Source organism: Coccinella septempunctata, chromosome 4 (genome assembly GCF_907165205.1).
Source record: "Coccinella septempunctata chromosome 4, icCocSept1.1, whole genome shotgun sequence".
Taxonomy (NCBI): Eukaryota; Metazoa; Arthropoda; class Insecta; order Coleoptera; family Coccinellidae; genus Coccinella; species Coccinella septempunctata.
In genome coordinates, this window is record NC_058192.1 from 19,443,166 (window position 1) to 19,459,136 (window position 15,971).

The window sequence follows — 15,971 nt, forward strand, 5'->3', positions numbered from 1 at the left end:
TTTGCGGCCCGCGATCACTTTCTACCATTGCCTGGGCGACTTATCTATCCGTTGTCTCACGGGAACAGTGGGACTTATTAATAAGCAATCACTTGTTTTTAAGGACTCAACTGGGTGCCGCCGCCACTTGATCAATTGTTCTTGGCGTATGGCTGTCTGGGACGTGCTGCTGGTAGAGAGTATTGCGAGATATCACCAGTGAGTTGCCTTGTTTGAGGTTCTTGGTGAAGTAAGGTTGCATTCGAAAGAACAAGGTCGGCCACAGTTCGAATACTTGGGACGCTTCATAAATACTAGGGCTGACCTGTACACGGAAATACACTACCGTATCAATTCGGCATCACGGGCATTCTGGAAGCTAGACCAAGACAGCTGTTTACAAAGCAGTGGTTCTTCCAACGCTTCTCTATGGAAACGAAAGCTGGACGCCCTACAAGCGACATATTAAATAGCTAGAACAAACGCAACAACTTTTTCTAAGACAAATAATGCACATCAAATGGTTCTACAAAGTTTCAAATGCAGAAGTCTTGCAACGCGGGAGTTGTATAACAATAGACACTCAAGTAACGAGGGAGGACGACTCAGATGGAGCGGCCACATTTTGAGGATGCAAGACATAAGACTTCCCAAAATAGCTCTGTATGGCGAATTCACAGAGGGAGCCCGGAAACCTGGAGGCCAGTATAAGCGGTTTAAGGATATACAGCATCAATCCCTAAAATCAGTTAATGCCAATCATAACTGGGAACAACTAGCGTTAGACAGATCACAGTGAAGGTCTTTGGTCCACAGTTATAATGGAGACTCGAGAAGAATACAGCGGCGGCCAGATCTGGTTGGTGGCCTATCCATGCCCGGAGTGTGGAAGGATCTCTAGGTCACGGATGGGTCTCTTCAGTCACAGGAGGGCACACAATTTATAACTCTGTTCGTACAGATAGTTTTTTTTTCTTTTTTGAGTCTTTTTGTAGATTTATTCTCGGTAACGGGATACAGCAATGAAGGAATGAATGTTCTTGTCTGCACATTGTAGAATATCTGCAGAGGATACTCTGGAAAACACATCGATCTGTCCACTCAGCTATTGCTGCTCATATGTCGTATATCGAAAACTAGATGGATAGCGATAGACAGTAAATGTCACTGGTTCCTTGACTGGCCACCTATTCAATAAAAATTTATATAAAATGGGACCCACTGATGCTTGTTCCTTGTGCCACTGGTGTAGAGGCACTGATGAAACTGTTGAACATATCATGCTCATCTGTAGTAAGCTTATAGAGGTAAGAAGAGCAAATCTAGGAAAACCACACTTTTTATTATTATATTGGTAGGGACTTCATTCTGTTGATTTGTGGCATAAAAAGGTGAGGAGTGAACCAAACCATTAATGAATGTATTAGATGATACTGACGAAAATATCTGAGACACAGGTTGGTAACCAATCTCCCTTTCTTGGGATACCTGATGGAAAATACCAGAGAATCCCAATTCATTGAGTTTTATATGAAAGTTACAAGTTACTCCCTATACCAGTAACTCCTCAGTTTCAAGCGTCAAAATATCGTGAAAGATTTAAGAGAATGTCATCTTTTCTTTTTGAGAACTTGTATCAGACGTCATTTAGAGTGTTTTCTTTTGAAGCGATATTGTTTGAGTAACAATTTTCACCGTTATTCATACAGTAATAGTATCAGTTAACCTCAATTTTATACATCATAACTTCATAAGTTCATTACGTCCTTCATAAAGCGTTAACATAAACGACTAATGCGCTAAATTGCTAAATACATTACTCGCAACGTATATTCATAAGTTAGTAATATCTCGGTGTAAAATTTCCGAATTAACTGTCTTCCGATGAGCTAAATGTGCATTATAAAAACAACGAAAATCTTTCCAATCCTTCAAGCTTTCGTTCGGAATTGATCAATTAAGGAATTATCTTCGGCGGCATTCTACATTGAAAAATTTCGTGTTTTCTGGTACGTCTCTATCGAGAGATTTCGATATTTTTCCCTGTTAACGCGATTTGACATGCACTCGAAAATTTCATTATTCATTGGACCACACCTGATGTCGAAGTATGGTAATAAAGGCTCTAGTTGTCGGCATCTTTCTATTGTGTGCGTTGCTCTTGGTGCTGTTGAAGACTTCTGTGGTAATTGGAGTTTTCAACGAATTGAGTTGGGCAATGGGCGGTCAATTATGAACTGCCCACTTGAACCATTCTGGGTGTCCACTTCGAGTTACTTGTCGAAGTAGATATGCACATCAACATTATAGAATGAGCAATGATGGATAATGGGATTAGAACAGCCTTTTCGAACACAACTTCTTAATAAAGCGACGTAAATAGAAGTTATTCACAGGAAAAACTTCATAACATCTCATATACAGATATGAGATGTCTTTCATTTCATTTTTGAATGACGTGCTTCTATATTTTATGATTTCAAGTGTAATGTTGTTTGCGATTTGTTCAGATTGTGAATTTGGCCTAGATTTTACTCATATTCTGTAAGTTAGATGATTTGATTTACATCAATAGCCTACAACGATTAATTTTGGGTGTGAAGAAGTCTAAATATACCGGGTGGCCCACCACAGACGAATTATATAAATCGAAAATTATCGAAAACTATCAGGTTCAGGTGAAATTTAGGAAAACCTGTATATAGCAGTTGCCAATTTCTCCACTTGAAAAAAAATGTCTGCATCGCTGGCGTAACTTGTTTCTCCATTAATTGCCATTTGAAAAAACTCAATTTTGAATTTTTCGCCATTTTCTCGTAAATGGTGGTCAGCTTAAAGTGGTGATCTGAACAAACTCATTATAATTTGAGCTTACCACTCCATTTTTGAGGTCAAATACAGGGTGTTACATTAAAAATGGAACTTTAGTCTATATCTTCGTTTTCGGATATCCTGTATATATGAAAATAATTTTGAATTGTGTCAACCCAATTCTGATTAGGCTGTTGAAAGATTTTAGACCACAATCTTTTGAGTATTGAGGACCTTTCATGAGTGTTTCTATAAACCGTCATCCGTTTAAATGAAAAATACGGTTAGCGTATAAGTGCAGACCATATCTACTGCTTCTAAGAGTGATCATAAAAATAAATCATGGAAAGATAAAGAATAAACTAAACAAAGAAATTTAAGTCGGGTTTTTTAATATGGCTCTATATATTAATTGTTATCTGCCGTTTTCCAATGATTTATTAAATGAGTTTGACTTTATTTGAAGATGATGAAAATCATTATGACAATTTAAACTATTATCATGCATTGGGCAAAATATTTCGGTCGGACTCTCAGACAAAGGGAATTTTTTTTTAATGTATGTGAATAATCTGCTATTGAAGATGAGAGTGCTGTATAATGTGCTGTAGAAGTAGTGAATGGAGTTCTAGTGAATGCTCAGAGTATTCAGTTGAAATTACATGCAAGATCAGATATAATACGTTAAATGTCGAAGTTCGCGGAGATCTAATATAAAAATTGCATTGCTTCAACCCGTAAAGTTCACTGTATCGAAGGAATTGCAAGGATATATCAAACTGTCAGTTCCTTCACACTTTACTCCTCGAAATTATACACTTAAAGCGCTGTGATCTTGAGCTAACTGCCAAGCGCAAATATTTGTATAATTTTCAGCGATTTCGATGGACGTAAGATGATTTATGTTGAAATCTGTGCGAAAAACATGCAGGTATTTTATGTGACTAGACCTCACCTAAAGCTCACGACTATACATATTTCAGAAAAAAAAAACAACTGAAAAGATTAGATATCCATTAAAATAGATCGATTAAAGAGGATAAATGAGGTGTCACGTTTCTTTAATACTATCCATTATCACGTGAAATGAGTTTGAGTTCAATTACATTCAATTCGCCTGATCTGTTCAGGCTTTTTTGGCATTATACCAGGAAGGTTGAAGATAGAAAGTACTCAATATCAGTGGATTTTCAACGAGCTATGTTTTACATCACCACATCAGCTTTAGTCGAAATATTTTTATTCAAGACCATGACGAAACGACTACTCATGCCATTTTTTTTAAAACAAAACAAAAAAAGCAGTGGAACTATGGGATCATTAGCATTCCATATCGATCCTTTTAGTTTTCAGTATCGACACATACAAAAGCTGAATATAAAAAACTGGGAACTGAGTCTCATGATAAGAGTAGGATTAGATATTGAACCACTACAAGTATATTTCACTATATCACAATAGCTTCTTGAGGTGGGTAAGGTGAGGCTATACTTGCTATTGTGATAGCGAAACACACGTGTGGTTAAATAACTTATCATAGGGATGATCATGTAACTCAGTTGCTAGTTCAATTGTAGACTTTCATCTAGTATCAGCCACATCAATCCATGTATCTACTTATGTATTTCTACAACGTTACAAATGAAACATCCGAGTTAGATTTAAGTTAGTAAAAGGTTCGCATCATTCGTATTATTATTATTTGACCGAATAAAAGTTGAAATTCCTGGTCGTGGGTTTGAAGTATGCCATGAAGATTTTATGAGTGAAGGGTAATGGAAAATTGAGGAAATTGGAAAGTGATAAACTAACGAAGTTCTTTTACGTAATCAATGCCCTTTAATTTGCTCTAATCAGAAAATTTTAACGTCTTTTTAACTTCGATAATCAATAATTTAAGTAATAATGAAGGTAATTGGATGTAGGGTTTTGCAAAGTACGAAACTTTTCCAATTAGTGCATCTGGATGAGATAAAATGAGGCGACAATGCTGAATGAAAATAAAGATAGATTCAAATTAGCATATGCATATAAATTCAGAAAACTTTGCAAATATTGGAAGGTAATTTATATAATACATTAAACTCCATGTGTTTGGAAGAAATCCTGAGAAATGCAAAGATGAAGAACTACTAATATGTAATTTAAGATTTTTTGTATCAATGTTTCCATCCCAATTATTTATTCGTAGCAATAATCCTTATTTCTTCGAAAAAATTTTTTTCAAATCTATTAAATGATTAATGTTTTCGAAGGAAAAATCGAATCGAAAATCTTTCAATCGAAAACAAAATAGTGTATAGAGAATTTTCGCAGTTTCAAAAAAATCTAATTTCTATTTCCAGTGCGGTCGATGTTTCTAAAGTTATTCATTATTGAAGTCGATAAAATATTTCCTCCTATAACCGATAACTACTATATAACAGCTTGTACACTTGCCAACCAATTAAAGGGCATTATTGGGTGAAAACTAATAGTTGAATCGTCAAAAAAATTTATTGAAACTCTCAGGATAGTTTCCATACGAGCCAAAATGTGAAAAAGTTATTAGTGATTTTCTAAGGATTTTTCGGAAACCATAATGAAAAATGTTCTTTATTTACTTTTTGGTGACTATCTTCTTATTGGAATCTTGAACTTTTAATATCTAAATTTTAATTACATCAATATTCTGAGATTTCCCTGAATTTCTGAAACTTCAACATGCTTTCGATACCACTGAGAACAAGATATAATTTTTATTATTATTTTACCTTCAGATTTTGTTGAAATAGTGTTAGATGTTTCACAATCATTAGTTACCCCCAATATATTTTCGACAAATCTTTCAATGTAGAGAATGTTTCCGAAATAAATGGATTCTCGCGGTACTTCAGTGTGAAAATTTTTATTAAGTCCAACTTAATTTTCCTTTTCGACTCAATAAAAATGTTCACACTGAAGTACCCTGAGTATCCATTTATTTCATCTTTTAGTGTGCACAACCACCTTTGTAATGTTCCCGAAATAGTTAATGAACTTTCGTTACAGAGCAAAATCACCGTGTACACTGGTGATGAATGAAACGGGAAAGTCATGGGTCGCCCATAACGTCATTACTGAGAGAAGAAACAAGACAAGTTTCATGTAAGTTGTTTGGATTCACCTTCAAGATCCACTGATATTGTTTCTACGCTCATTACGAACTGTCCAGGGGATTATTTTTCTTTCATTATGCCTGAGAAGAGAAAACAATATTCGATATAAATTGCTACATGCATACCCAGAAATAATGACACTTAGTGTCATTTAACTTAATTTGCTAAAGGACTCAATTCAATACGTTATATTAATTAACTATTGGCTTACTTTTGCATAATAATACTCCTAAAATTTTACGAATGACATAATTGAGCAATCTTTGTTATTTTCATTTAATGGAATTTACATTTTTTTATCGGCCTCCTAGATTTCAAGATACGACTTTCAACTTTTTTTCTTATGATAGCCCCATATTGAATTTTTTTAACGAATAATACGATTTGTATTCAACATAAGACTCAGATCGAGAAGGGAAAATTCAGAATTTTTTTTGATTTGGTGTACGTATCATCGAAAACGATAAAAACCACAATATTTCTTCATTAGACATTTCCAATTGAAATGAAAGCTAGATAACATGCATCTTCGTTGATCTTCGGTGAGGTAATGGAATGTTTTAAAATTTCATAGCATTTTTTCGTTCAGTCATCAATACATAACGAGAACACCATTTTGAAAATAAAATTCATATCCTCCTCAGTACGAGAGCAAATATTTTCAAAAGTATAGTCAAAAGTTCCCTTCTTGGTACAATCTAAGTCGAATGTTGAATACAATAATTATTATTCATTTTTCAATTGGAAAAATTCGAAAATTCAATATGGCTGCCATAAGAAAAAAAGTTGGAATCCGGATCTCGAAATGTAGAAGCCCGATGTCAATAAAAATAGTATAATTTGATTAAATAACGATGATATTGAAGGATTTCAAAATTTCATATGAATCATCCGTGAAAAAAAGAAGATATAAACAATTTAAGAATACCTTATATTTTATTTCCGATTTTTCATTTTAAATGTAGAACAAAAGAAGATATTGAGATTTGAGGGACGTCATGTTGGAGAGCTTGCAAAGGCAGGACTTTTTCGTCAATAATCGGAATTTTTATCTTATGAGTTTGGAAGATAGTAGTGATGAGCATCGAATTTCTCACCAACCTGTATAGGTACATGCACTTATATGCACTATAAATATCCATGAAATCAAAATTTCATCGTTTTAACTCGTACAAACTAGAATAAGGAATTTTTGCATATTGTTTTGTGAGATCAAGTCTGGCCCGGCACGCCACTGGCAACTCGTGTTTCAGCACGGGGCGATGCCGTAGCTCGTCGCATTTTTCAAGTTAACAATGAAACCGTCTAATTTATCGGATGGCATTAAATCGAAAATACGCACCGCAATTTTCCTAGGAATGCGGACCGAGCTCACCACGTTTTATTGGACAAATTTTCGACGTGGTTGACGTCGCAATGAGGACGCGACGGACCGCTGAAATGGACCGTAGCGTCACGTTATTTCAATGAGAAAAAAAATTTCGAAAGCTTGAACATCCACGTAGGCTAGAGATATTCGTTTGAAGCTCCTTCGTTAATTTGAAAAACTAAATGAGAGTGCATAATTATTCATAAGATGTTGAGTTGATAAAATAAAAAAAAACAACATAAAGATTATATGAACTAGTTTTGAAGAAGGCCGAGAGGTAGTTTTAATATCAAAACCATAGATAGATAACCTCTGGATGAAACAACACAGAAGCAAGCTCGGTGATGGGTTAAGCCATGATAGAGTTTCATTGGGCGTTTAGACATTTTTTAGTTTTTTTACCCCCTATCTCCATGATAAGCATGAGAACACAAACTTAAATGCACTGTCTTGGTTCATCACTAAAGAGATTGATCAGACAGCCAGACCTGTAATTGCCACCAATCAGTGTTATCTCTTGAGCTCATCAACATCCTCCAGACTCGGCAGATGAGATTATGCAGAAAGGTGCTTAGTTCCTGCATTGCTCTAAAGTCAGCATGAAGGCACAAAGGTATTAAGCTGACTCTGCCTTTCGCCTGACTCTAGGCAATGTCTTTCTAAAGTTTCATCTACTATGCCAAGTTGGTGCAGGTGTGCTTTGAGCTTAGCTAGAAATAGCTAAGTGTTGTGAGCTGGTGTGAGTACTTTGAACCACTTACTTGGTGACAATCTGTCAGTAGTATAATGTCATCAGCGAAAATCAGGAGGTTTGTTGTTCTCTCCTCTTAAAAGACGTAGAGAGTAGATATGCTCTCAAGAAAATGAACAAACTTTGCATTTGTTGACTGAACAAGATCTCATGCCACATTGTATATCTGTCAAGATTTCTATCGACATTTCAGTCTAGCTGCTCTCAGAAGTCAGAAGGGTGTTTGGCACAGAGATTAATGGTGAAAACTTTAGTCTGAAACGAAGTCGCAAACCTGCCTAAACTGGCTATAGTTCAGTTAAAGGTCTTTGATCTATAGATTCTGGCAAAAGAGTGGAGTTTCGCAAGGATTTTTCGTTTGGACCGGTTATCTCTGTTGGGTAGCAGAAAGCTATAAGTTCTGTTGGGGATCTACGAGTACATTTTCGAGAAGCCTTTTGGTTCAATTATGGTTCCAAAAGCATTTACGGCCGTTTTCAATAAACCTATCTGTCCATTGATTCACTTACTGACGATTAGTAACCATTGGTAACCATTCTAAAATATATTCACAGATAGATCATAGAAACGAAATCACATGCATTTTCTATCTTCAGTAACTGAAACAATGGATAGATAGGATTATTGAAAACGGCCGTCAATATACTGGGATCGGGATTTACATTTACAAACAAAAATCTGTTTACGAAAACTTTTCAGTAGAGATTTATACATGTGACTTGTGTACCTCAGGACTCTTTGAGAAAAAATGATTCAAATTCTTATTGGCAGTCAAAATTGTATCAGATTACAGGCAGTTGAGACTCATAGTTCCAAAAGAGCAAATTCTATGTAAACAGAGTGCAAATCAGAGGGTGCGTGGTAACTCTGGCATAAGACGAAACGAACATCGAAGCCCTAAAGGGCAGCTCCACGCTCACAGCATTGAGGGTTTTGCCAGCTCTGCGCCTCTGATGGGCGAGATTTCTAGACCATAGCAACGTGCTGCCCGTAACTTATTATGATGTGAGGCACTATACGTGCCAATTTAGGCGTTGTTTATCTTCGGCATTGCATTCGCCGCGCTATGTTCTCGTTTATAGAGTTAAGTGCGCACGTTGTACCTGCTTAAGTGGTACGTGTGCTCCAACGGCGGATATTTCGCGGTTTTCAGATGAAAGGACCGCTGTACATGCGGCAATTTACAGGTCGGAACTGCGAAACGGGCCTAACTGTGTTCCTGCATGTGGTAGGACTGATTGAATGAGACCATAAGTATTGATCATTGTGGCTCTGATTGTTACGTTGGTTTGGCAGAGCGAATGTACGCGTTGTTTCCGTGATGTTGATAATGGAGGCCGATCCTTTCATCATGACAATTTTCGGATTCCGTCTCTTGTGGGCAGCAGGTTATATTGCTTCTGCAAATGCTGTGGGTGCATTGACGAAGATGTTTTCTTCTTGAGTTCAGCTAACTGGTCTTTGTGAGAACATCAATTGTTGTTGTTTTCATATTTTCTTATTGTTTCGTGGTTAAATATAAAACATGCGTTTGATATAAGTTGAAATGCCCTGTACATTCGAAAATACCTAGTACTTGTAATTGGAAAATGAATCTTTCTGTATTAACATTATTTTTTATGGTCGTGAACGAATATAAAAAACGAATTCTGGCAGCAAAAATTTTATGCTTTCTGCTGATAGAACCCAGATTGGTCAGCTATTCACTGAAGGCTGGGAAAACGTCTCGTCTGCCATCAGAATAATATATTGAACGAAGTTTAATCACTCAATACAGGATCGGATCTGTATTGTCTAGACCTAGAGGCAATATCAGATCGGACCCGAGTATATACATATATTCTTTTGATACCGAGTATATTCATATTATATTAAGATGGAAAATAATTCGTTAACATAAATCTCCATATAAAATAAGTATCAGGAATAATACGTAATTTGAAAATTCTGAACTTTCAACACTCTTGCATTGTACAAGTTTCAATTATTAATTGTAGTTAATGGTTTGAAAATAATTATGTTTACTTTTTGAAAAGGGAACCAAGCAGCGTTGGCGAGTTCAATACCCTAATGAGCGACAGCTCTTGTTATGAAATCGAACAAGTATCTAGAAGCTCCTGAGTTCATATATCAACGGTTTTCCTTTTTTTTCGAATAGAATTCGCTGTGCTAGGCGGAATTCAAAAAGAATTAGAATATAATGAAAAATAAAAGGTCCATTTAGTACAACCATTTCATTTTTCATTATATTCTAATATCAAAATGAATTATGGCAGAGTGGTAGGAAATATATTATTCAAAAAGAATTCTCTATACCTTTTCAAGTTCAAATTGGCGCTGATCAGAATTAAAATGGCATTAATCGAAATCGAATTGGCAACACCAACTTCAAACTGGCAATTAATCAGCAGCAAATTGGCAATAATCACTTTCAATCATGCAATAAACAAAATCAAACTGGCAATTCTGAATTCGAATTCTCCATTGGGATAAAATGTATTTTAATAATAAATTTTATTGAATGTTATACACACCTTCCCAGCTCTCTCCTCTGTCTTTTTCGTTCAAAAATTATGAGTTTTTCTGGTTGCAACACTCCGAAAGTATTACTAAAGGTTCCTACAGATTACTCTGACGTGACGTGGGAACACGTCATAATGCGCATGATTCAAAAATCTAACATACGATTTTGCGAGGGAGTATTCAAATTGTGACGTGGGAATGCACATCCCACGTCACGTCAGAACAATTTGAGCGCTTCCGCACAAAATCCTATCTTAGATTTTTGAATCATGCGCATTATGACGTAGTCCCACGTCAGGTCAGAGTAATCTGTAGGAACCTTTAGTAATACTTTCGTGTTGCAACTCATCATTTTTGAACGAAAAAGACAGAGGAAAGAGCTGGAAAGGTATGTATAACATTCAATAAAATTTATTAATAAAATACATTTTATCCCAATGGAGACTTCAAATTCAGAATTGCCAGTTTGATTTTGTTTATTGCCAGATTGAAAGTGATTATTGCCAATTTGCTTCTGATTAATTGCCAGTTTGAAGTTGGTTTTGCCAATTTGATTTTGACTAAAGTCATTTTGATTCTGATAAGTGCTAATTTGAACTTGAAAAGGTATAGAGAATTATTTTTGAATTCCGCCTAGCACAGCGAATTCTATTTGAAGAAAAGGAAAACCGTTGATATATGCTGTCGCTCATTAAGGTATTGAACTCCAACCCTGCTTGGCTCCCAGGAGAAAAATAAAATTTATTTACTGCTATGATTTTATGTTCGTAATAAAATATTGGGAAGTGCTAGAAAATTAATCTTCTATTCTTATTCATCAGGTCAATCCAACATAGACACAATATCTGTCTTTGGTCCACGTTGTCAACCCAAAAATTTGAAAAACTTGTACACCGAATTAAGGGAAAAATTTCGTAGCGTCATGTTAATGTTCGCAATATTTGTGAAGACGATGTGTGATTGGCTGAAATTTTGGTGGATCTTCCGAACTCACATAAAAAACGACTGACAGTTTTTCATGATTGTTTGAACTCTATCAACACAAGTAAAATAAAAAAGATGAAAGTAAATAAACTTCAGACATAACTAAAAAGGAAATTAACTTGAAATGTGACAAAGGACACTACTGAAGTGAAATAAGGAGTTAAAACTCAGACATAATCTTCTCAGATATTTGGATCGACACTGATGATAGCTGTTTTGAAGAGCTGAGTCGACTGGACATAATTGAATTCGACCACGTGTTTTCCCTAGAAGAGTAAAACTCGTTTGAGAATATTTTCAGCTCAAAACTTGAAAATTACTGACATTTAGACGAAATGTTCAGGTACAATCTCCTTCAGAATCAAGTTCGCAAAAATTTTAGGAGACCTATGCCTAAGCCAATCCTGCTGCTTGACCGAAGACGCCGAGAAAATTTCAATGGCCCTCCTGGGTGCTGCGTCTTCATTCATGCCTCGAAATGAAGCAATCTGTCTCGCATAAAAACCATCGACCTTGTCCTCTCAGATCAGATAGGGGACCCACGCGACCAAGAGGCCTGCAAATACTCAAAAGCCAGCTTGCGGCAATATGAACATGAAAATAGGACCGGCAATGAGCACAACGAACTCCTTATATTAGTCATTTTGCGGCTGTTTATGTACAGTGTCTCCGGAAAACATCTATTCGAGATTCGAGTCGACATTTGCAGTTGTGTTACGAGCTCGTAAAGGAGTGTTTTTGATTCGATCACGGCCCAACAGCAAAACAATATTGTTTGACATACTGAGAATGAAGAACGTGTCTTTTATGATTCTCTAAATCACCGTTCACGATCTGAATGTGTTTGTTTATGGGACTAATGGTTTTTCAGAGAGATTTATAGCACTTTAAGGAAATATAATAATAATGAAAAATAACTCGGAATAGACCTGACCTCATATTATTGAATAAGGGTGAGAGCAGAGCACTATTCATCGACGTAGCGATTCCAAATAATAATAATCTTCCAGATAGGCACACTGAAAAAATTTCAAACTATAGAGATCTCTAGGAACAAACTAGGAGACAGTGGAAGTTGAAAGATATCAAGCTCATCTCTATTGTCATTTCATCTACTGGGCTGATGCCGAAGAACCTATCAGGAAACTGATAATATTGATAATAAAATAATATTTTGTGTTTTCGTTTAATTTTATCTAATTCGAAATGAACTTCCATCAAGTGAAGACCGAATCAATCAAATATCAGGAAACTTCAGTTGGACGAAAATATTTATAGAGTTATGCAGACAGCGGAACTGCTGGGAACGGCGAGAATTGTACGCAAGTACATGGGGAATGCAGAGGAACATCGTCTACTCCGACAGGAAACAGGAAGATTTCAACCGACAGCAAGTAGCCGAGGGAAGACCCCGACCACCACCACGAGCCCGAAAACCTGGAAAGGGCTTCAACAGAGCTTAACCATTTGGTAATTGAGATGTCTGGGATAAGTAAATATTTCTCTGTAAAGGAGTATGAAAACCGCGAGCATGAAGTCATAATAATATTAAAGCCTCAAGCTAAGGCATCATCAGTAATTGAAAATCCATAAACAGAGCGATTTCCCTTCCAGATAATGAACTCTCACATCCTTGCAGTGCTCCCTGAAGATAAAATGCTGGTGCAAAATTTTAGTGCCTTTTGGCAAATAGTTTCCGGAATGCAATGTTTGTGGAATTTCTTGAAACTTTCCTCAACACAAGGACTTTCCAAACGTGGTGAACCACCACCTGCGATCCTTTTTCGTTATTCCTGAATGAATCTTTTTATTGCATTCCAAGTTATTGTGCGGAACATCGCATATATTTCACAAAAACACTTTGTTGACAAATTTTTCCCAATTACCAATGAGGGGATTGCTCTTTTTCATCTTCTGGCATTGAAATAATTACATGCTTTCCGAAACCATAATGCATTAATCAACTACGAAAAACTTAAACCGTTAATTAGAGGAGTCTGCATAACGAACGTGGCTGTTCGTAGTTAGCATTGATATTGAAAAATAATTTAATGCGTTATTAAAATGTCGCCCCTTAAAATATGGCTTCATAACTCATGTTTCGATTTAAACCGATTAATGAGAAGGAATGGCAATATGGCGAACGTTGATGGGTATAAGTGCCGACACTTTAGAGATATAGGGACAAGTTTATCGTGTCTAGTGGGATAAAGACAGGAAAAAAAGCCTTGGTGATGTATATCCCACTGTACCTACAGGGTGTCTAATTAAAACAAGCGACTCAATTGGTTTCCCCTACGGACTTGTTTCCTTCAGGGACCCAAGCTGTCTCCCAATAGAGATGGCAGGTCGATTGATTGATCAATTGAAATATCTTCTCAATCTGCTAATTAAAGGAAATAATTTGCTAAATTTTGGAAAAGAATAATTCAATATTCTCAATTATTCGTAAATCTTTATGGATCAACAATTTTCTTTCCAACTAGGAAAGAAATTCATCAAAAATTTTCAAGAGAAACACTGATGCATTCAAGAAGTTCCAAGCCTAGTCGGAATCATTTTCATTTATATTGAATCGATTGGTTTTTGTCTTTATAGTCGCATTCCTTTCGAATTGAACTCCTTTGCACTGTTGGGAGCTCAAGATATAAGTATGGCGCCAAAAAAACTATACTGGGTGAGTCTTTGACTCGTACAAATATTTCAACAGTAGATTCTTGAGGTCAAAAGAGACACTTTTTTCTTTTACCATTTTTTTCCGAATCGGCTCGGTTTAAAAGATACAAGCTGTTGAAAAACCATAAAAAAATGTATCTCACAAAAGGTTTTATCGAATGAAATGGATTTCGAAATATAAATTTTCACATATTTGATTAATCTTTTTCGAACACAAGATATCACCCACATCTTCTCACTATGACCATTATGAAAAAACCAAAACTTCAAAGAACCCATCCCTTGAAACTAAGTTGGACGATATATCTAATGAATATTTGAACGTTTTGTAAAATAAAAGTATTCCTCATATTTTCTCGGATAATGCGCCGTTTTTGAGCAATTTCATGTTCAAAAATTATAAAAGGTATCTGTGAAATTTGAAAAGTTGGTGATTTGGCTAAATACAACTCTGTTTGGAAGATCCAAAGATGTGTAGAGTCATAGATTTAGCTAGTTATTCTGAAGTTAATTCTGTTTTTCTAGGCGTGGTACAGCTCATTATGAAAACTTAAAATGGATTTTTATCAGAGCCGAATCAGAAATTTTTTATAAAAAGAGTGTTTCTTTTGACCTCAAAAATCTACTGTTAAAATATTTATACTAGTCAAAGACTCACCCTACGACCTATCGGTTAAATATACTACTTTGAATTGAACCAATAAAATTTGATCACCGATTGTCGTGACTAAATGAGAAGACCCCTACTTTTGATTTTTGCTAGGGGGGCCCCTAGGCCCTCTTACATAGCTAGTTACTGCCTCCTGAATTTCGTCTCTAAATATAACCTGTATAATACCAAATAGATTGAAAGTGACTGCATATCCAGTATCAAATCAACAGCAACTTCACAACAAATGATAAACTTCGAATAACGTTATTTACTTCTAACTAGCTTTTTCTGCCCAGGAGTGTAGTTTCTGAGCTGAAAATGTCATATTCAACTTCTGAAGCTTTTTTGGAATGGAATGAAATATCTGCCATGATTTGGAACAATAATGATATGCGAGTCATGAATTTTATTTTTTTCATCGTCAATTTGGAGTCATTCCATGTTCGGGGAAGAAAAAAAGGAAAATACTGTAAAAAATATAAATCCGGTACACTCAACGATATTATATTATATAACATTATGACAGAATACAACCAAGGAGTCATATCCTCCATCAATGTAGAAAACGAACAGGTTCCGTCCGTCTCCATTCATCTCCGCAACATGTAGGTGTGTCATTCAAAACTCCACACGGTTGTGTACACACAACAAACATCGTATAAATAATTTACGAGTCTCCGATGTATTGCACAACACCGGCCCAACGAAACCGGGAATCTCGATGGAATTTTATCAATCCACAGTTCCCGTTCTTCACAGAGATTTCATTCATCACGAACTGTGTGATCTGAGGAATTTTAAACGAGATAATTTGTCGGGATAAACAAGCCCCGTCTCGACTCTTCAATCCAGATCTTGGCAATGGAGAAACCTGAATCAAATTCGATTTATTTATGCGGAAGGAGGATCTGTAGGTGGAGAGAATTACGTAAAACAAGGGCCATTGACTTGAATAAAAAGTGTTCACTTAGTGGCGAACGAATGTGTAGCTAAGCATCACGAAAATGTAGAAAGAAATACTACTTAATAGACGCCGGCTAAGAAGTAATAATATGCAGACAACCAAGATCTCTAAGCCTTGATGTATGA

General features: G+C 35.9%; 1 protein-coding gene across 1 annotated transcript in view; it reads right to left on the bottom strand.

The window, feature by feature from the left end:
- The window catches only part of LOC123310875 (laminin subunit alpha-1), a 301,873-nt gene that overhangs the window by 51,032 nt on the left and 234,870 nt on the right, over positions 1-15,971 (bottom strand). The gene's annotated exons all lie outside the window — the stretch shown is intronic.